The sequence below is a fragment of the Mauremys reevesii genome, linkage group 3 (genome assembly GCF_016161935.1).
Source record: "Mauremys reevesii isolate NIE-2019 linkage group 3, ASM1616193v1, whole genome shotgun sequence".
NCBI classification, from domain to species: domain Eukaryota; kingdom Metazoa; phylum Chordata; order Testudines; family Geoemydidae; genus Mauremys; species Mauremys reevesii.
Genome location: NC_052625.1, coordinates 24839092 through 24859793, shown reverse-complemented (window position 1 = coordinate 24859793; position 20702 = coordinate 24839092). Strand labels below are relative to the sequence as shown.

The following is a 20702-nucleotide window of genomic DNA, read 5'->3' as shown; positions in this document are numbered from 1 at the left end:
CACTCACTTGGGATGTGGGAGACCCAGATTCAAATCTTCGGAGCAAGGACTTGATTCTAGGTCTCCCACGTCCCAGGTGAGTGCCTTAACCACCAGGCTGTTGGCTAGTCAAAGGCAGGAAGTGTGTTCTCTCTTGTTTTGACAAAAAATCTATCCATCTCAACAAACAATTTATCAAAGTGGACACACTTCTGCAAAACATTTCAATTTCAATGAATTAGTATTGTCCAAAAAAAAAAAAGTTGAAATATTCCCAACCAGCTCTATGCATGACCTAAAACCTTTTTCTTTTCTTTTTTTTTTTTACAGCTTATACCATGTGGAACTGCTTTCCTACATCTCCTCTCATCAACTTCTCTCATTTCAACTCCCGTTTGAAAACATCTTTTCTCCCTTGCGCATACTTCTGTTTCTCTGTCTCCCTCCTACAGTATTGGTTACATAACTCTAAAGTATTTTGGGATGCAAGCTGAATTATTGTAGGTGGGATGGAGGTGATGCCTATAGTTAGGATTGCTCAACACTTTCCATTATGAGATCTTGTTTTCAGTTGTTCATAATATGCTATATAACATTAAGGGACAGACTTTATCTTAAAAGAAACATTCATAAATATTTGCTAAATGGTTAACAAATTATTAAAATATTCAAAACATGTAACAGACATGAGTAGTGTGTGTTATAGATTATTCTAAGCATATCAATAGACTTTATTAAAGATAAGTAGGGCTGGCTGAAATTTTTTTCATTAAAACTGATTTTCAGTGGAAAATTGAGTGTTTGAGTAAAAAAAAATTACCAAAAAAGTGTTTGCTTTTTGTGGAAAATGTAGACTTTTAGTTGAAGATCTGAGCACCCCAAATGCGAAAGTCTTTCATTTTTTGTCCCAACCCCTCAAATTTTCAATTAAGTCATTGCAGTGCCTTGTGGGAGATGTAGTTCAGGTGCCTAATGCCTCTCTTTCTCCTCTATGAGCTGGGCTCCCAGTCAGATTACATCTCCCCTGATGCATCTCAGTGGCTCAGCAAGAGTGGAGATTGTGGTCCAACATGGGAGGTGCAGTGCAGCTAGGGGTCCTGACTACAGAGGAAGATAGAGCATGAGGTGTCTGAACTACAACTGCTGCAGCATTTCTGAATAAAAAGGTTCTGGATTAAAATTTTCAGTTTCCAGATGAAGGTTTTCAATTTTTGCCAAATAATTTTTGGTATTTGATTTTTCACTGAAAAGTCAAGATTTCTGACTAGTTCTAGATATAAGCCATGGTTGTAAGCAACTTATTGATTTTTTAGATTTTATAACAATTAATCTTTTATTAGTATACCTGTTAGTCATGTATTAAACTTTTATAAACTATTCATAAGTGTACCCTTATACTTAAAATGTGGCCAAATAAATGTACAGAGCTTTTCATGAAATATTAGAGGGTTCATTTTTTCCAGATGATATTGCCAAGAGTTTGTACCATTTTCCTTAAAGATTCCTATTTTGAAAGCTTGTTTCTAGACTCTCATTCATCATGTTAGGGCTTCAACTGCTACTGTACCTAGAAATGGATAATCCTTCCCCCCCTTATCTAAGTCATATTTATTTCTTCTCCCAGCAATGTACTGAATCAGAAGAATGATATATCAGAGAATGTCCAAACATACACCACAGTAACAATTACAATGTCAGAAGACATTCAACAGTTGACAGAAGCAAACAGGAGAACACAGTTTAGATCAGCGGTGTATTAAAGGATGCAAATCTTCCAAAAATGGATAGCTCTAGCATGTCTTGGTCAGATCTTAAAACAATGCCAACAAAAAGTACTAAAACTGTAAAGGAAGGAAAGGAAAAGTATAGGCTAACAGCTGACACAAAGTAGCACATTTCAGTGGCAGTGTAGAGGTATTCTGACCAGTGAAATTCCATGGGCAAAATCTTGGCTGCAATGAAAGACATCTAAATTATGCCACTGCCTTCAATGGAACCAGATTTTCATCCCTGAGGTTTAATGGTTAAATGATGTACACTCTCCAGGGCTTGGGGATGTTAGGTGGGTTTGACACCAACTCACTTATCAGTGTTGTCAGCAGAGAAAAAAGAACGTGGAATCATAGAATATCAGAGTTGGAAGGGACCTCAGGAGGTCATCTAATCCAACTCCCTGCTCAAAGCAGGACCAAACCCAACTAAATCATCCCAGCCAGGACTTTGTCAAGCCTGACCTTAAAAACTTCTAAGGAAGGAGATTCCACCACCTCCCTAGGCAACCCATTCCAGTGCTTCACCACCCTCCTAGTGAAAAAGTTTTTCCTAATATCCAACCTAAACCTCCCCCACTGCAACTTGAGACCATTACTCCTTATTCTGTCATATGGTATCATTGAAAACAGTCTAGATCCATCCTCTTTGGAACCCTGTTTCAGGTAGTTGAAAACATCTATTAAATCCCCCCTCATTCTTCTCTTCTGCAGACTAAACAATCCCAGTTCCCTCAGCCTTTCCTCATAAGTCATGTGCTCCAGTCCCCTAATCATTTTTGTTGTCCTCCACTGGACTCCTTCCAATTTTTCCACATGCTTCTTGTGGTGTGGGGCCCAAAAATGGACATAGTTGATGATGAGGCCTCACCAATGTCGAATAGAGGGGAATGATCACATCCTGTGATCTGCTGGCAATGCCCCTACGTATACAGCCCAAAATGCCGTTAGCCTTCTTGGCAACAAGGGAACACTGTTGACTCATATCCAGCTTCTCGTCCACTGTAACCACTAGGTCCTTTTCTGCAGAACTGCTGTCTAGACATTCGGTCCCTAGTTTGTAGCAGTGAATGGGATTCTTCCGTCCTAAGTGCAGGACTCTGCACTTGTCCTTGTTGAACCTCATCAGATTTCTTTTGGCCCAATCCTCTAATTTGTCTAGGTGCCTCTGTATCCTATCTCTACCCTCCAGGGTATCTACCACTCCTCCCAGTTTAGTGTCATTTGCAAACTTGCTGAGGATGCAATCCATGCCATCCTCCAGATCGTTAATGAAGATATTGAACAAAACCGGTCCCAGGACTGATCCTTGGGGCACTCCCCTTGATACCGGCTACCAACTAGACATAGAGCCATTGATCACTACCCGTTGAGCCTGACAATCTAGCCAGCTTTCTATCCACCCTATAGTCCATTCATCCAGCCCATACTTCTTTAACTTGCTGGCAAGAATACTGTGGGAGACCATATCAAAAGCTTTGCTAAAGTCAAGGAATAACACATCCACTGCTTTCCCCTCATCCACAGAGCCAATTATCTCATCATAGAGTTGGAGAGTTGGAACATTCTTTGGGGGTGCAAGAAAAGGAGATAGCCCTGAAGGAAATAAAAGGAAGAAAGAAAAGAGAAGATGGACAAGGAAAAATTAGTTCAGAAGCAGGGTTTCTGCAGAAAAATAGATGCAGTAGGCGATCTATAGAAGTATTCAGCTTTATTGGTAAGAGCACAGTCCAGCTTCTTGCTAAGGGCAGCACAAGGAGATCAAAACTTCTCTTGGATTCTCCCCTCCTTAAAAACAGAAAAGATAGTGTTCTTACTTAGGTTTCTACATATAACACTCTAAGAGAAGATGGTGATTAGAGGCACATTTCTGATATAATCCATTCATCTGAAATTGCCACCTCTTCCCAAATAATGTGTTATGTTCTTTTCAGCCTGCATAAAAAGAAGCATGGAGCACTAGTTTTACTAATTGACCATGTCCTCTAGACTTTCAAGCCTGAGACATAACATTATTAGGTGACAAAAAGAAACAAAAATGTAGGTATATGAAAAAAATTGTACTATAATTAATTCCTTCAATTAAACCAGCAGGTCTGGCTACTGTGGTTTATTGTATTACATTTTGGATCCATCTATTTTTGAATAGCTATTTTAAGTGGGCCTAATTCTGATTTTGCACTGTTGTAAATTAATTAATTTCAGTGGAGTTCCTAGAGATTTATCCTGACATAAATGACATTGGAATCAGGCCCCCGCTCCTCCCTCCCCCTCCCGGAGCAAACTGAGTGCTGTCAAACAGATGTTTGGCAGCGGGGGAAGCACAGGGTGGGGGGAGGAGCAGGAATGCAGCACGGTTGAGGGAGGAGGTGGAGGCGGGAGAAGCTTGGCTGCTGGTGGGTGCAGTGCCTGCATCAAGAGCCCGAGGAGCTGGCAGGACCAAGTTTCTGCCCCCACAGCTCCCCGGCCCTGGGGCCCCCTGTCATTGTGGGGCCCCATGCCAGGGCACCCTGTGTTTTACTGTGAATCCATTTCTGCTCCCTTGCACTTAGGTCTTGTCTATGCTACAAATGCTTTGCTGGTCAGACCCTCCACATGTAGACACAGTGTATGCTGACAGAAGGAGGAGTTCTGCCACTATAGTAATACCATATCCCCAAATCACATTAGCTATGCCAATAAAATCATAGAATCATAGATTATCAGGGTTGGAAGGGACCTCAGGAGGTCATCTAGTCCAACCCCCTGCTCAAAGCAGGACCAATCCCCAACTAAATCATCCCAGCCAGGGCTCTGTCAAGCCTGACTGTAAAAGCCTCTAAGGAAGGGGATTTCACCACCTCCTTAGGCAACCCATTCCAGTGCTTCACCACCCTCCTAGTGAAATTTTTTTTCCTAATATCCAACCTCAACCTTCCCCACTGCAACTTGAGACCATTATTCCTTGTTCTGTCATATGGTACCACTGAGAACAGCCAAGCTCCATCCTCTTTGGAACCCCCTTTCAGGTAGTTGAAAGCAGCAATTAAATCCCCCCATATTCTTCTCTTTTACAGACTAAAGAATCCCAGTTCCCTCAGCCTCTCATCATAAGTCATGTGCTCCAGCCCCCTAATTATTTTTGTTGCCCTCCATTTGACTCTTTCCAATTTTTCCACATCCTTCTTGTAGTGTGGGGCCCGAAACTGGACACAATACTCCTGATGAGGCCTCACCAATGTCAAATCGAGGGGAATGATTATGTCCCTCGATCTGCTGGCAATGCTCCTACTTATACAGCCCAAAATGCTGTCAGCCTTCTTGGCAACAAGGGCACACTGTTGACTCATACGTTGGCATACAGTGGGATTTTTGTCATCATAGCAATGTTGGCTGGGTGTGAGTGGTTTTTTCATAGCCCTGACTGACATAGCTATGCTGAGAAAACTCTGCAGTGTATAGGTGGCCTTAGAAAGACTCCCCTCCACTCACTTAGGGCTACACTGTTATCTGAACAAGGGCAGTGGGTAAGATGTCCCCCCATCTAGGAAACCTTGTGACTCAGAAATACTTGGGAATCATTCCTCCTTGTTCCTGGGTTGCTGCTGGTTTGTATCAGTAATGAATTACTATTTCACCTATCCTTGGCCTTAGATCAACTACTCTGGCTAGTGAGTAGGGGGCTGGAGCCAAGGCTTTTTTGAAGAAAGAAGAAAAAAGGCTTTTCAACTAAATGGAAATTTTCACCACAAAAACTGATTTCATTTGAAATGTTGCTGAAAAGAAAAAAACATTTTTTCCATTTTGTATGAGAACCCCAAATATTTTGAAGAAAATGTTGATGGAAATGGAAACTTCATAAGAAGAAAAAAGTTTCTCCAATCAGCTCCTAGTGAGCTTGTTTGTGCCTGACATTTTGAGGCCCCAGAAGAGTTTATAACCTACTAGACATGGAGAGGACGTGACACTCTGCAAAGCCCAGAGGAGCGAGTTAGCTTGGAAAGGTACTGATTTTTCAGCTTACTTATTTACACTCTCTCCTGATGGAGAGTACAGAAGAATCCTTTGAGGTGAAAGAACCTGTCTAGGTACAATGTCGGGGAGAGGGATAGCTCAGTGGTTTGAGCATTGGCTTCCTAAACCTAAGCTTGTGAGTTCAGTCCTTAAGGAGGCCATTTAGAGAACTAGGATAAAAATCTGTCTGGGGATTGGTCCTACTTTGAGCAGGGGGTTGGACTAGATGATCTCCTGAGGTCCCTTCTGACCTTGGTATTCTATATTGGTATTTGTTAGAGAGCAAGATAATTACACTAAAGGGAAGTGAAGAAAGAAAACAAAAACACCATGACAGCTAGTGACAATCTCATAGAACTCAGCTGAGCTTCACAGCTCTGCCCATGGTTGCTGCAGGAATGCCCCAGTAGCAGCATCCTGCCCTTTGTTTATAACATTTGGCTTCAGGAGTATCACAGTGACATTTCACAAGTCCTCCCTTTAAGAATAAAGGCCCTAATTCTACAGTCAGATCTATGAGGACAGACCATTTTGGACTCTTGTTGACTTTAATGGGACTCTACATACACAAAAGGGTCCACCCACAAGGATTGATTGCAGGATTGGGACCTAATTTTATATAGTCCATTGCAGGAATTTGCACTGATGAGTTCAAGAATTGGATATGATCAGCATATAAAATTAAATGATGCACCTTTTTGAACAGTAGAATCAATATATTCTCTGTTGTAGTTACACAACTTAGCACCTCATCACTCATATAGCATCAAAAAGCAATCATTTTAAATTATGAATCTTTCTCAAAATGTCATTTGAGAGTGTATTATCTAAAAAAAGAATTGGTATTTATCTTTCTGCATGATATTAAAAAAAAAGTGCCATGACCTACAGTTTTTCTCAAAGGCTCTTTTTGCAAGAAGCATTTGCTTTCGTTAAGACCTTATTGCTAGGATCCACTGTTTCTAGAAAGCCATGACTCTTATTGACTTTAGTGCTTCAGTCCGATTGATTTTTTAAAATCAAAATGTCTTATAGTTAATATGGTGGTTAACGATAAAGTGGATACCTAATAATTTTTTAGCAGAATGCCCCACATGCCTGGAGTGGGCAATTAAAAATGTGGTAATGGAGCTAGATGCTGTTGTAATCCATAAAAAAAAAGTGTTAGACGTGTTCTTAAACTACTTTAATAATGAAGTGAATAGTGGGAAAATATAAAAAACTTGTCTGAGAATAAAAGTGGGCTTTGAAAAGAAGCATGAGGTATAACAATAATGCTACATAGATAAAATTTATGGTCACAAAGAAATATTATTCAGTAGTTACCTGCTCTTATGGGGTGCTAAATTAAGGATGCTGTAATATCAGGCCAAAAGTCTTCATTCTTATTTCTTGTTTTTTTTGCAGTAGCCGCTAGATGCCTCAGCCAGGTGGTGGCCCCAGGGTGTTAATCACCGTACAAACATAGAATAGTGTTTCTCTCCAAGCAGCTTACAGTCTAAGGTCCCAAACCTACAAAAACAAAACAAAACGTATGCATCTGCTTAACATTACATATGCAAGTAGTCCCATTGAAATCAACATAACTACCCATAATATACGAAATTAAGCACTCATGTAAGCCGTTACTGGACTGGTGCCAAAATCATTGAAGCCAATAGTTACACCCATATTTAACTAGCATGAGGGAGATCAGAGTCCACCCTCTACTCTCTTAGATTTTAATGTGATACCATAAACATTTTGAATGGTTTACCAAACACTGAGGAAGCTTCCATTATTTTTAAACAAAGTTTATTACCCTAATAGGCCTGATCCTGCACACTCTTCTCATGCAGCTTCCACTGAAGTCAATGGCAGTATGACACACAGAGGGTTTACAGGATCGAGCCCGGTTTATAGTTTCTAAGTTAAGTGTCATCTCAACATAGTGAATAATTAGTGGGCTATATCAGACTTCAAAAGAACTTTTTTTGCTACCTTGGTATGGAAATTGCTGTAGCAATGGGCTTCATCACTAACATATGCTGTGGCACAACCAGAGTGAATTATTGCAGATGTCTCTGTAACATTCTATCTGATATGATGCTTCAAGGGCTTCAATTAGTACATAATGGCATCATTAAACACTTGCTGATGTTAAATCAAGTCAGTGAGCCAACTCAGTCATTCATTCTGTCTGTAATTGCCTGCCAGTTCATTGATTTTTAGGCTAAAGCTTCTTAGGTTACTACTTCTTACCTTTGTTGTTTCCGTACCGCAGTGAGTTTGCTGCACCATCTTACTCTTGTCAAAGGGAAGCACAGAAGTAGATACTTGGATCTGTACGGAACATCAGTTACAGCTGAACAAAGTGTTGCATATGATGACCACAGGATTTAATGTTAAATGAGCGTAATAAGGGATCCTCCATGTGTTAATTTAAATCCTTAATTAAGGTGACTATAGTGTAATGGAAAAAAGTCTTTCAGAATTAAGAAAGTCAAGTGATTGTACTGTTGCAACGTTTTGAGATTCTGGTTTTTAAAGGCACCATCCCTCTCAATACAGAATCATGGAGGACAAAGTGAGTCAGAAGATTATTTATTTGGATCTCCCCACAGTGTTCACAGGTTTAACTCCATTTTGCAAATCCCGATTTACTTCACGTATGTGCGATTGCGATTAGCCACTGGCCAAGTGAAATCTGTATTGTGTTGCTAGTTTCAGTTTGGCCTAGGTTAGTTATTGTTATCTGATGAATGTTTATTCCCCCATATAATACGAGTAAGGAGTCAAATATCCACAAATGAAACATCATATTTGCTGGAGTTCAGAGCAGAGAGGCCAAGGATTTACAAGGCATGGACAATAAGCCACCATCTCACTGCCACTGGTGATCCTTCTAGATCACATTCGATGCCTTCTGGAAGAACTGTGTGGGGCAGCGTGCAGTGTTGTAGACAGGGCTGGCTTTAGGCCGATTCCCCTGATTCCCCCAAATTGGGCCCCGTGCCCTAAAGAAGAGCACCTTTTTAATTTTTACTTACCCGGCGGCGGTCCGGGTCTTCAGCGGCACTTCGGCGGCGGGTCATTCACTTGCTCTGGGTCTTCGGCAGTGGGTCCTTCAGGGCCGCCAAAGACCCAGATGGCTGCCGGGTATTCGAATCAGGCCCAGCATTTCCTAAAGCCGGCCCTGGTTGTAGAGCATCAGAATCGGTCCTAAAGACCCACTCTCAGTTAACATCCTGACTCCCCTTGTTCCCCACAGATCTGTATTCAGAAGGATGTCCAGTGCTATACTTCTTATGCACCTAGAGAGAAGACTTCAGCTCTCAGAAATGTCTGGTCAACAACTTTTGTAAGCAACTTCCCAAAATGTTTAAAAATTAAATAGGCATTTATTTTATCACATTATAATTAGAGTCATTAGTGTGTCTTGTGATTCAGGCACTGGAGTGGGTCTGAGGAGATCTAAGGGAAAATGCCCAGCTTTGCTAGGGGCTTTCTGAGTGACCTTCAGTAAGTCACCTAGTCACTCTAAGCCTCAGTTTCCCATCTGTAAAATGGAGATAATACTTCCCTTCTCCCATCCTCTTGTCTATATGGAGGATAACTCTTTGAGGCACAGACTGTCTCTTGCCATGAATATGTACACTGAAGAGCACAGAGGAGCTCCAATCTTAGTTGGGGGTCTGTAGGCATTAATGTAATACAAATAATAGTATACCATTTGGAACCTAATTTTGCCATGCAGTATATTAGGTTATCCTGAAAGATGCATTAATTACCTCCTGTACAAATAAAATATATTTAAAAGCTCAACACATACCGATTTTAAACTAGCAATATTCACATATTGAGGCAAAATACAATATACCGGTAATCTTTTATTTTCTTTGTGCTTTCATAGAAAACCTGATCTCTCCAGCACCTCCATGCCACATGGAGTGTGTTATAAAAGCATGTACTTGCATCTGTCTGCTTTGGAAGATGAGACTAGTCACATATCCCTATAGACTTACACTACTACACATGTGATACCTAATGCTATGCATTTGTTCCAGTGATGACACCATCCAAAGTGAGTGCATTGCTGCTCAATGTTACATATAATTTAAAAAATCTAAAAAGTCCTACCCAGAAAGGCAGCACTGAGGACAGCCTAGACTAAGTATGCTAACACCTCAGATTTCCACCTATTGCCCCGCCATTAAATTGTTCATTTAAATTATGTGAACTAAAGTTAATATTTAAAACATGATTCTTTGAAGGAGCAAATATAACTAACTGCCAGTGTATAATGAGAGAGCAATATGTGGAGCCAACCGACCCTGTTTCTTCAATCACGAGTCTGGAATTTTACATTTTTGAGGGTCACTATTGAGTCAAAAACTTTTGGGGGACTCCCAGCTCAGCATACAACTCCTATATTTGGATACTCTATAGGGAGCCTGATCCAAGATACCACTGATGACTCAGGGACTGGGACTAATTAAAATAAAATAATAAACAAGTGAAAACTGGCAACACCTAACCATTCTGGGCATGGCACCACTTAACACTATGGGTGAAATCCTGCTCTCGTTGAAATCAATAGGAATTTTGCCATTGACTTTAGTGGGGCGACGATTTCCCACCCTTTAACAATGCATATCCATCAACAAAGGCCAGAGTTCCAAGAAAGATAATACACTGAACAATACCACTAGGAGAAAGAAATGAATAGAGAGTTTGAGAACTGACCCATAGTCAAACAAGAAGCAAAGCTGCACTATTTGAGACAAATCAATGCATAGAAGCCACCCAGGAGAGAGGAGGCTTAAGAATTGGTATGTAGCTAATAGCCACCAAGGAGGAAGAGATTCTGTATGCTATTGTTAAGAAATAAACAACTCTTTGGAGACCAGAATTTGACACCTAGGAGCAAAATAAAGTAGACTTATCCAAGTACAAAGGTCTGACAAATATGTGCTCACACTAAATCAAAATGTATGACGATGAGTGGAAAAACTGTATCTTTGCAATGGGTGGTGGAGTGAAACATTGGCAGTGATTTGGCTAAAATGTATGGGTGAAATATACTGACAGGCTAGTGAAAGCAGAACAAGTATCGGGTTTTGATTAGCATCTGGCTTTCTGTCATGTGTTCTCAGTGTAGTTTTACCAACAGTTTTATTTTTTTAAAATTGTATAATATTTAGCAAACTAATTACTTTTCATTCTGCCACTTCCCTATTCCCTCTCTAGCCATAAAAACAAAGGAGTTAGAGTAAAATTCACCTCTGTGAACAAGGCCCACACTAGGTCTGTGAACCAGTTAAGTCCAATTTAAACTCTGAAAACTATGCTTAAGTCAGACTTCAGTGATGGATTGTGCTGGCCTCCTCAAGGGGTGAATTTCACCTTTCTGCCTTGTCTACACACGCACATTAAACTCCTTTAACTATACTACTGCAACTATACAAAAATGGTTATCTTAGAAAAGCTTATTCCTGTACAGGAAGAGAAATAAACAATACCATTATAAGGTACCTTTATACCAGTGTAACTGTGTCCTTAGTAGGGGTTGTTCTGGTATAAACAATTTTGGTAAAAAAATCCACACGCCTAACCAAAGGAGATCAGGCCTCAGTTTATTCTTCAGTTACTGCTAATGCTCTGCTCTCCTAGCCTCACCGACAACCATACAAACTAACCAAGCTCAGAAGCAGCTTCTTTTTAAATTTAACTTTTTATCTACTGTTCTTATTGTGCTAAGACTCCCATAAGCTCTGAATACTCTCCTCCATCAAGCCAGCCTTACACTTTCTTGTCAGTAACAAGGCCGGTCTTCAAATACAGATTCAGCTCTTCTTTATATTTCTGTGTTCTTTATATTTTAAATTTGACACACACTGCCTTGTGCCCCCTTCACCCCTATCAAAGCCTACCTGCTTTATTGTCCCAATAAGTTCTCAGAAAGCATGTAGGTTCACTTACACCTTTCAGCATCCGCTTTCTCATTATGTTTTTCTCAGTAAAGTTTCTCAAACTTGAATTTAACTAAAATAGCAATTTTCATCTGTGAAAACTGCAGTTTTAGTTTGTGAAGCCATTGCCTCTGGTACTAGTTCTTGAGCCTTAAATAGTCCTAAGAGCAGCCATATTGTGATCCTTTACTGAGTACACAAATAGGACAGGAGTGGGGAAGTGGGTATGGCTTCCTACATGTCAACAGCAAAACTCTCCAGGGTGCAGAATTGAACTCCAATGGACTTATAGATAAACAGATTTTGAAGCCAGAAGAGCCTTTTATGGGGATCTAGTCTGACCTCCTGCAAAACACAGGCCATAGACCCTCACCTAATAATTTCTGCATCAAGCCCATAAAACAACTCCCATGATGCTTAACTCCTTCTATTGTCACCCTATGGGCTGGTCCACACTAAGAAGCGGGGTCGAATTAGGGTACGCAAATTCAGCTACGTGAATAGCGTAGCTGAATTCGAAGTACCCTAGTTCGAACTACTCACCCGTCCAGATGCCGCGGAATCGAAGTCCGTGGCTCCAAGGTCGACTCCGCCACCGCCGTTTGCAGTGGTGGAGTACCGGAGTCGACTGCGGCGCTTCCGGAGTTCGAACTATCGCGTCCACATTAGACGTGATAGTTCGAACTCCGAGAAGTCAAACTCACCGCGTCGACCCGGCTGGTAAGTGTAGACTAGCCCTAAGTTTGTATTTAAGACCCAGTGGGAAAACTAACAGGGTACAAAATATATCAGAAGGACAGAACAGGTTGTGCTGGTAGGGAAGTGGAACTATATGTGAAAGAAAGCATAGAATCTCTAGGGATAGTAATTCCAAATGAAGAGGTTAGTGAAACAGAAATTAAAAAGTAGTGATTCTGAACTGCTCAGGGAGATTAGAGAGGCTATTAAAATATAAAACTCAATAATAATAATAATAATGGGGGATTTCAACTACCCCCAAATTGACTGGGTACATGTCACCTCAGGAAGGGATGCTGAGACAAAGTTTCTTGACACCTTAAATGACTGCTTCTTGGAGCAGCTAGTCCTGGAACCCACAAGAGGAGAGGCAATTCTTGATTTAGTCCTAAGTGGAGCAGAGGATCAGGTCCAAAAGGTGAATATAGCTCGACCGCTTGGTAATAGTAACCATAATATAATTAAATTTAACATCCCTGGTGCGGGGAAAACTCCACAGCAGCCCAACACTGTAGCATTTAATTTCAGAAAGGGGAACTACATAAAAATGAGGAGGCTAGTGAAACAGAAATTAAAAGGTACAGTACTAAAAGTAAAATCCCTGCAAGCTGCGTGGAAACTTTTTAAAGACACCATAATAGAGGCTCAACTTAAATGTATACCCCAATTTAAAAAATCAGAGTAAGAGAACCAAAAAAGAGCCACTGTGGTTAAACAACAAAGTAAAAGAAACAGTGAGAGGCAAAAAGGCATCCTTTAAAAAGTGGGAGATAAATCCTAATGAGGAAAATAGACAAGAGCATAAACTCTGGCAAATGAAGTACAAAAATATAATTAGAAAGACCAAAAAAGAATTTGAAGAACAGCTAGCCAAAGACTCCAAAAGTAATAGCAATTTTTTTAAATACATCAGAAGCAGAAAGCCTGCTAAACAACCAGTGGAGCCACTGGACGATGAGATGCTAAAGAAGCACTCAAATATAATAAGGCCAATGCAGAGAAACTAAATTAATTCTTTGCATCAGTCTTCACTGTTAAGGATGTGAGGGAGATTCCCAAACCTGAGCCATTCTTTTTGGGTGACAGATCTGAGGAACTGTCCCAAACTGAGGTGTCATTAGAGGAGATTTTGGAACAAATTGATAAACTAAACAGTAATAAGTCTCCAGGACCTGATGGTATTCACCCAAGAGTTCTGAAGAAACTCAAATGTGAAATTGCAGGACTACTGACTGTCATCTATAACCTATCATTTAAATCAGCTTCCGTACCAAATAACTGGAGGATAGCTAATGTGATGCCATTTTTAAAAAAGGACTCCAGAGGTGACCATGGCAACTACAGGCCAGTAAGCCTCACTTCAGTACCGGACAAATTGGTTGAAACTATCGAAAAGAACAAAATTCTCAGACACATAGATGAACATAATTTGTTGGGAAATAGTCAACATGGTTTTTGTAAAGGGAAATCATGCCTCATCAATCTACTAGAATTCTTTGAGGTCAACAAGCATGCGGATAAAGGAGATCCAGTGGATATAGTGTATTTAGATTTTCAGAAAGCCTGTGACAAGGTCCCTCACCCTAAGGCTCTTATGCAAAATAAGCAGTCATGGGATAAGAGGGAAGGTTCTCTCATGGATTGGTAACTGGTTAAAAGATAGGAAACAAAGGGTAGGAATAAATGGTCAGTTTTCAGAATGGAGAGAGGTAAATAGTGGTGTCACCCAGGCATCTGTACTGGGCCCAGTCCTATTGAACATATTCATAAACGATCTGGAAAAAGGGGTAAATAGTGAGGTGGCAAAATTTGCAGATGATACAAAACTACTCAAGATAGTTAAGTTCCAGGCAGACTGCGAAGAGCTATAAAAGGATCTCACAAAACTGGGTGATTGGGCAACAAAATGACAGATGAAATAGAACGTTGATAAATGCAAAGTAATGCACATTGGAAAACATAATCCTAACTATACATATACAATGATGGGTTCTAAATTAGCTGTTATCACTCAAGAAAGAGATCTTGGAGTCATTGTGGATAATTCTCTTAAATCATCCACTCAATGTGCAGCGGAAGTCAAAAAAGCGAACAGAATGTTGGGAATCATCAAGAAAGGGATAGATAATAAGACAGAAAATATCATATTGCCTATATATAAATCCCTGGTACACCCACACCTTGAATACTGCATGCAGATGTGGTTGTCCCATCTCAAAAAAGATATATTGGAATTGGAAAAGGTTCAGAAAAGGGCAACAAAAATGATTAGGGTTATAGAATAGCTTCCGTATGAGGAGCGATTAATAAAACTGGAACTTTTCAGCTTGGAAAAGAGGCAACTAAGGGAGGATATGATAGAGGTCTATAAAATTATGAGTAGTATAGAGAAAGTAAATAAGGAAGTGTTATTTACTCCTTCTCATAATAAAAGAACAAGGGGCCACCAAATACAATTAATAGGTAGCAGGTTTAAAACAAACACAAGAAAGTATTTTTTCACGCAACACACTGTCAACCTCTGGAACTCCTTGCCAGGGGGTGTTGTGAAGGCCAATACTATAACGGGGTTCAAAAGGGATCTAGATAGCTGCATGGAAGATAGGTCCATCAATGACTATTAGCCAGGATAGGCAGGAATGGTGTCCCTAGCCTCTGTTTGCCAGAAGCTGGGATTGGATGACAGGGCACGGATCACTTGATGATAACCTGTCTGTTCATTCCCTTTGGGGCACCTGCCATTCGCCACTGTCAGAGGACAGGATACTGGGCTTGATGGACCTTTGGTCTGACCCAGTATGACCATTCTTATGTTATTACTAATTTCCTATATCTTTTTGCCTGGTTCTAGATAAAGACTGTTGAAGTATAATTGCATATGATCACTGTACATGCCAGTTCACAGATAAAACTTGTTTGCCTCATAAGGCACCGACAGCCCTAACTGTAGAGACACCAATAAGCTCTGATTTTTTGCTGACTTCAAACTTGAACACTTTGCTGGAGTGGGCTTTGGGCTAAAACTCTGGATATTGCAATGATAGTTTAGACCATTTTCTTTGTCTGCTTTGGGCTACGTCTCTAAAGATAAAGACAAAAGTTACAACCCAAGGCAAGGTTTGCACATCTGACTTACTGAAGAGACACTCTCAGCAAGGTGCATTTGGAAATCTTTGTGAGGACTCTTCTGTGTGGGAGAAAGTTACTGTTGTTTACACAGAACCCCAAATGTGCTTGGGGTGGCATTTGACTGAAAGTCAGGCTGCTTTTATTTAGGTGCCCAAATATAAATTTGAGTCCTTAAACTTAGGCACCTTTGTCCTTATGACTCTCAAGACATAAATTAAAGACAAATGCATGCACTGAAGAATCTACTGCAGACTATACTCCTTCGATCTCTTTCCTCCCCTACTTGGCCACCACATAACCATGTGTCCGTCATATGAATCACCATAAGTGTCTGAAGTAGTTGCTGCTCAGTAATCTCCTCTTACTTCGGATGGCACAGATTGAGACAGCCTTGTCTACATCCTTCCAGAGCTTTGTATGTCATTTTAATTATCCAGTCATCTCCAATGCACTTAAGGCCTGATACAGAGACCATTGAATTCAGTGGGCTTTGGTTCAGGCCCATATACAGATCTCGCCAATAGTGCAGGGATTCATGGATAAGGCTGTCAGGATCACCACTGCAATCCTTTCAGGAATTATATTCCAAAGGCCATTACCACTTTGAAAATTCTTACACTCATTTTGAGTTTGTCCAACATAGTCTGTGTTTTGGTCTCTCAACCCATTAGATTGACCTGAACTAGGATTCTGACATCTACCTTCCTGGCAGAAGTGCAGCAGCCTGTCCCAAAGATAATTCAAACACTTGGCTATTAATTAGCATTGCTTGAATCTTTAGGCTGAGAGAATCCAGCTGTGTGCACCACAGCCCAGCTCTCTGGTCATAATGCACCCACCACTACATTGCTCGTGTCACCACCGCTGTCAGAACACCTCACAATAAAAATCACACACTGTAATTAACACAAAGACAACAGTTCCCTACAACTGCACAGACCTTCTTTACTGCAGGGACTTATAATCATCAAGAGATCTGCAATCCAAATATAGCACTCTGAATGGAAGGGAGGAATCTACAAGCCCAGAAACATACATGAGAGACAGAACTTTATTGCAATAAGATTGAAAGCATCACTTATGGTAACACCTCCTGGTGATTTTTTCCTTCCCTGGACAGGGCAATACTTTCTATACAGAGCTTTTCCCACTCTTAATTTGACTTGAACTCCTTTGGATTGGACTCTGTAACCATACAACAGCTGTCATCTTCTACATCTGAGTCCCTCCCAGACTGTCTAGAGCAGGGGTTGGCAACCTCTGGCATGCGGCTCGCCAGGGTAAGCACCCTGGCGGGCCGGGCCAGATTGTTTACCTGCCGCGTTGGCAGGTTCGGCTGATCGTGGCTCCCACTGGCTGCGCTTCGCCGTCCCAAGCCAGTGGGGGTTACGGGAAGCCGCGGCCAGCACGTCCCTCGGCCCGCACCGCTCCCCTTTGCAAAGTCTGCATAAAGTCTGTGCTATGGGGATGAAAGGGGCTGCTCCATCCATGCACCTCTCCAGGATCCACAGTGTTACCAAAGTAGTAGATATGCTGGAGGGTAGGGACAGGACACAGAGGGACCTAGACAAATTAGAGGATTGGGCCAAAAGAAATCTGATGAGGTTCAACAAGGACAAGTGCAGAGTCCTGCACTTAGGATGGAAGAATCCCATTCACTGCTACAAACTAGGGACCGAATGGCTAGGCAGCAGTTCTGTAGAAAAGGACCTAGGGGTTACAGTGGACGAGAAGCTGGATCTGAGTCAATAGTGTGCCTTTGTGAGGCCTCATCTGGAGTACTGTGTCCAGTTTTGGGCCCCACACTACAAGAAGGATGTGGAAAAATTGGAAAGAGTCCAGCAGAGGGCAACAAAAATGATTAGGGGACTGGAGCACATGAATTATGAGGAGAGGCTGAAGGAATTGGGATTGTTTAGTCTGCAAAAGAGAAGAATGAGGGGGGATTTGATAGCTGCTTTCAACTACCTGAAAGGGGGTTCCAAAGAGGATGGATCTAGACTGTTCTCAATGATACCAGATGACAGAACAAGGAGTAATGGTCTCAAGTTGCAGTGGGGGAGGTTTAGGTTGGATATTAGGAAAAACTTTTTCACTAGGAGGGTGGTGAAGCCCTGGAATGGGTTGCCTAGGGAAGTGGTGGAATCTCCTTCCTTTCTTAGAGGTTTTTAAGGTCAGGCTTGACGACGCCCTGGCTGGGATGATTTAGTTGGGGATTGGTCCTGCTTTGAGCAGGGGGTTGGACTAGATGACCTCCTGAGGTCCCTTCCAACCCTGATATTCTATGATTCTATGATTCAAAGGGTGGACATGAGGTGAGGCCAACACAGTATGTTGCAGACTGTGCAACAGGATGCTCTGCATTGTGCAAACTACCTGAATTATCCTATGGTGCTGTTGCTCTCAGCACCTCCTCTAGCACAGGGCTATGCCTCAAATGCATAATCTAGTCCTAAGTGTGGGGGGAGAGGTTTCTAATTTACACACCACCTCTGAATTTGGTCCTCAGTATTTGGAATTTACATGAGAATGTCTTTTTATTTCAGGGAGAATGTGCCAGGTGAGGGCAGTTCTACCCCGAAGGACACATGGAAAACACAATATTATCTCAATTAAACAAAAGTGTTTTTCTGAAGATCTATCACACCACATGGAACAGAATGACACCCTGCTCAATGTACATCCCATAATTCAGAAATGTTCACTCTAGATTAAATACTTCGCTCCTCCAGCGAGTGTCTGTTTCAATTCATCATGGGGGGAAATAAGAGGGTTGTCATTAATTAATACTGATTAGTCAACCACGTTCTATTCTCTTGTTTATCTTTCACTAACAATGTGTGGGTATCTGATACAAACACACACTGAAGTGCTACAGAGAATTTTGCAGTTTTGATAAAAGTGATTTCTTTCCCTCCATCAGCAAGTCACTGTATTGCTAACGTGGGAGCAAAGAAAGTATAAACATATAAAATGTGATCATGCTGAGCACAGATGGGTGGATAGGTCTCAGCTCACATTTTAAACCACTGTGCTATTTTAACGTGTCATTATAGTAATAGGAGATTTATGCTAGCAATTCTTGCTGGGTTTTTGTAATAGTACAAATCAGCTGAAATGAGGCTATTGATTTAGTGTTCATCTCACTAAGGTACAATAGAGAAGCTACAGAACAGAAACCCAGGGAGTGTCATTGTGATATTCTTAGCGAGTCACATGTGGAATTATACTGAAAATGATCAAAATGCCTTTCCCACCAAGAATAAGACACGTCTCACTGCATAAAAATCAGGTAATTCTTCCTGTGTTTCCACACTGTATTTTTATTATTTGCACAGCACTTACACATGTCCTTCATGAAGTAGGGCTAGTATCATTTACAGCATTTCAGACAGTCTGGTACTGCTCTGCACTCATCATATATCACACAATGAATGTTCTCAAAACAGACCCGAGCTTCGCGAAGGGTGAAGATCTCTTTTGCAGGGATACAGTGAAAGGAACAATGCTTGTGCAGGTAAATGGTTGAAACCAAAGTGAGTTCTACTTTTGTGTGAGATGCAGTTTCAGACATTTAAAAGGGTATCTTGAGAGTTGGTTGGAAAATTAGGATATTTTAAGTGCTGCCAAATAATCACTTGAAAATTTGACATTTCATCAAAAAATGAAAACCAAAAAATGTCCAGCTGAAAATGGCCAACTCTCTTCCTGCCCGAAATTCAGCCCAACCCCTTAAAAAATCGGCAAGAAAGAAAATAAAAATCAGTCTTCAGACACAAATTTCTGGTTTAGGGTTTTAGTTTTCCAATGAAAACCTGAAGTGTTTTGATGAAAACAAACACTTTCCGCAACATTTTTGAATTGAAATCACTATTTTCCTTTGACAAAGAAATTTGACAGAAAATGTTGAAACATCCCTAAATATCACATCACTCCAGTTCAACAACATACAGAGCAACTTTGAAGTTTTCTAGGGGCAATTTATTTTCAAGTGATCTGTCAAAGAGAAAATCTTAGATGTAAACTTACTTGTGCCCTTTATGCCATGTTGGGCTGAAAGTGATTCTTATTGGACATACCTCCCTTTTCTTCTACTGTATTCACTCATGATACAGCTCCAGAAATTGATAGAACAAAATTTATAAAGAAAGAGGTTGTGCAAAGTATTTCAGAAGAAAGATGGGTAGCTCTAGTACTATGCCCGTCATCAGGTGTGGGTACATTATGGCATACAGTGCCAATTACCTACACAAAAAGGTTTCAGAGAGACATAAAGAAGAAACAAAAAGGTTGCCTCAAGCCTTAGCTTGCATAATGTAGGCATATCCACTCTCACGAAAATTCAGAGACGTGGCAATCATTATATTTTGTCATATCAGATCGGATGACGAGATGACGAGAGCCAACGCGATAACGATGAAAGAATGTTTTTAAATATTTGGGATTTTCATTTTAACCATTGGCAAACAAGTAAAATCAAATAAAAATGCCCATTGAAGTTACCCAGATGAAGGATGGTTTAAGGAGAGGTGGTATGCTTTAGTGGGCAAGACACTGAATTTGGACTCAGGAAAAATGGGCTCATTTCCTAGCTCAGCCATAGACTTACTGCATGACATTGTGCAAGACACTGACTCTACCCTGTGCCTCTCTTCCCCAGCTGTAAAATGGGGATGTTACTTCTGCACCTAACAGGGGTGTATGACGGTAAAATTCATTAATGATTGGGAGATACTCATACTCTGGTGAGGGGTGGGGGGTCACTATATGTGTTGAGACAATTAGATCTCTGCTCTATGCTTTGGAGAGCTGGCCAACAAATGCCATATATTTTCCATGGAAAAAATACCGTAAAATGAAATGAAAATGTCTGCATGGACAGCCTTGTGGAGCTGGCTAGACACAGAGAGGAGCACAGAAACCACTCTTTCCAAAGCAGGCCCTCTCCCCAAACAGGCTTACTTCCATAAAGTTAAAAAGAAGTAGAGTCACACTGCTGGTAGGTGGACAGTCTGACTAAAAAGGCGACTGATTGGGATAGGGGAGCATTTAATTCCAATGATGAAAACTACCTATGACTGATTTTCTGCTGTGAACAATTTAGTGCAGCACAGCTCTTATTGGCTTGGATGCATAAGGCTCT

The 20702-nt window shown here is 41.0% G+C and overlaps 2 long non-coding RNA genes across 2 annotated transcripts; one reads left to right on the top strand and one right to left on the bottom strand.

The window, feature by feature from the left end:
* Positions 1–3452: 3452 nt before the first annotated feature.
* LOC120402418 lies at positions 3453–8818 on the bottom strand. Its single transcript, XR_005597231.1, has 4 exons — positions 8771–8818; positions 7983–8063; positions 7068–7253; positions 3453–3536 (listed from the first exon to the last, which is right to left on the bottom strand). It is a non-coding gene; the product is annotated as an uncharacterized LOC120402418 (long non-coding RNA).
* A 7649-nt stretch (positions 8819–16467) lies between these two features.
* On the top strand, positions 16468–18290 carry LOC120402417. The gene is made up of 2 exons (XR_005597230.1): positions 16468–16642; positions 18106–18290. It is a non-coding gene; the product is annotated as an uncharacterized LOC120402417 (long non-coding RNA).
* Positions 18291–20702: the final 2412 nt, after the last annotated feature.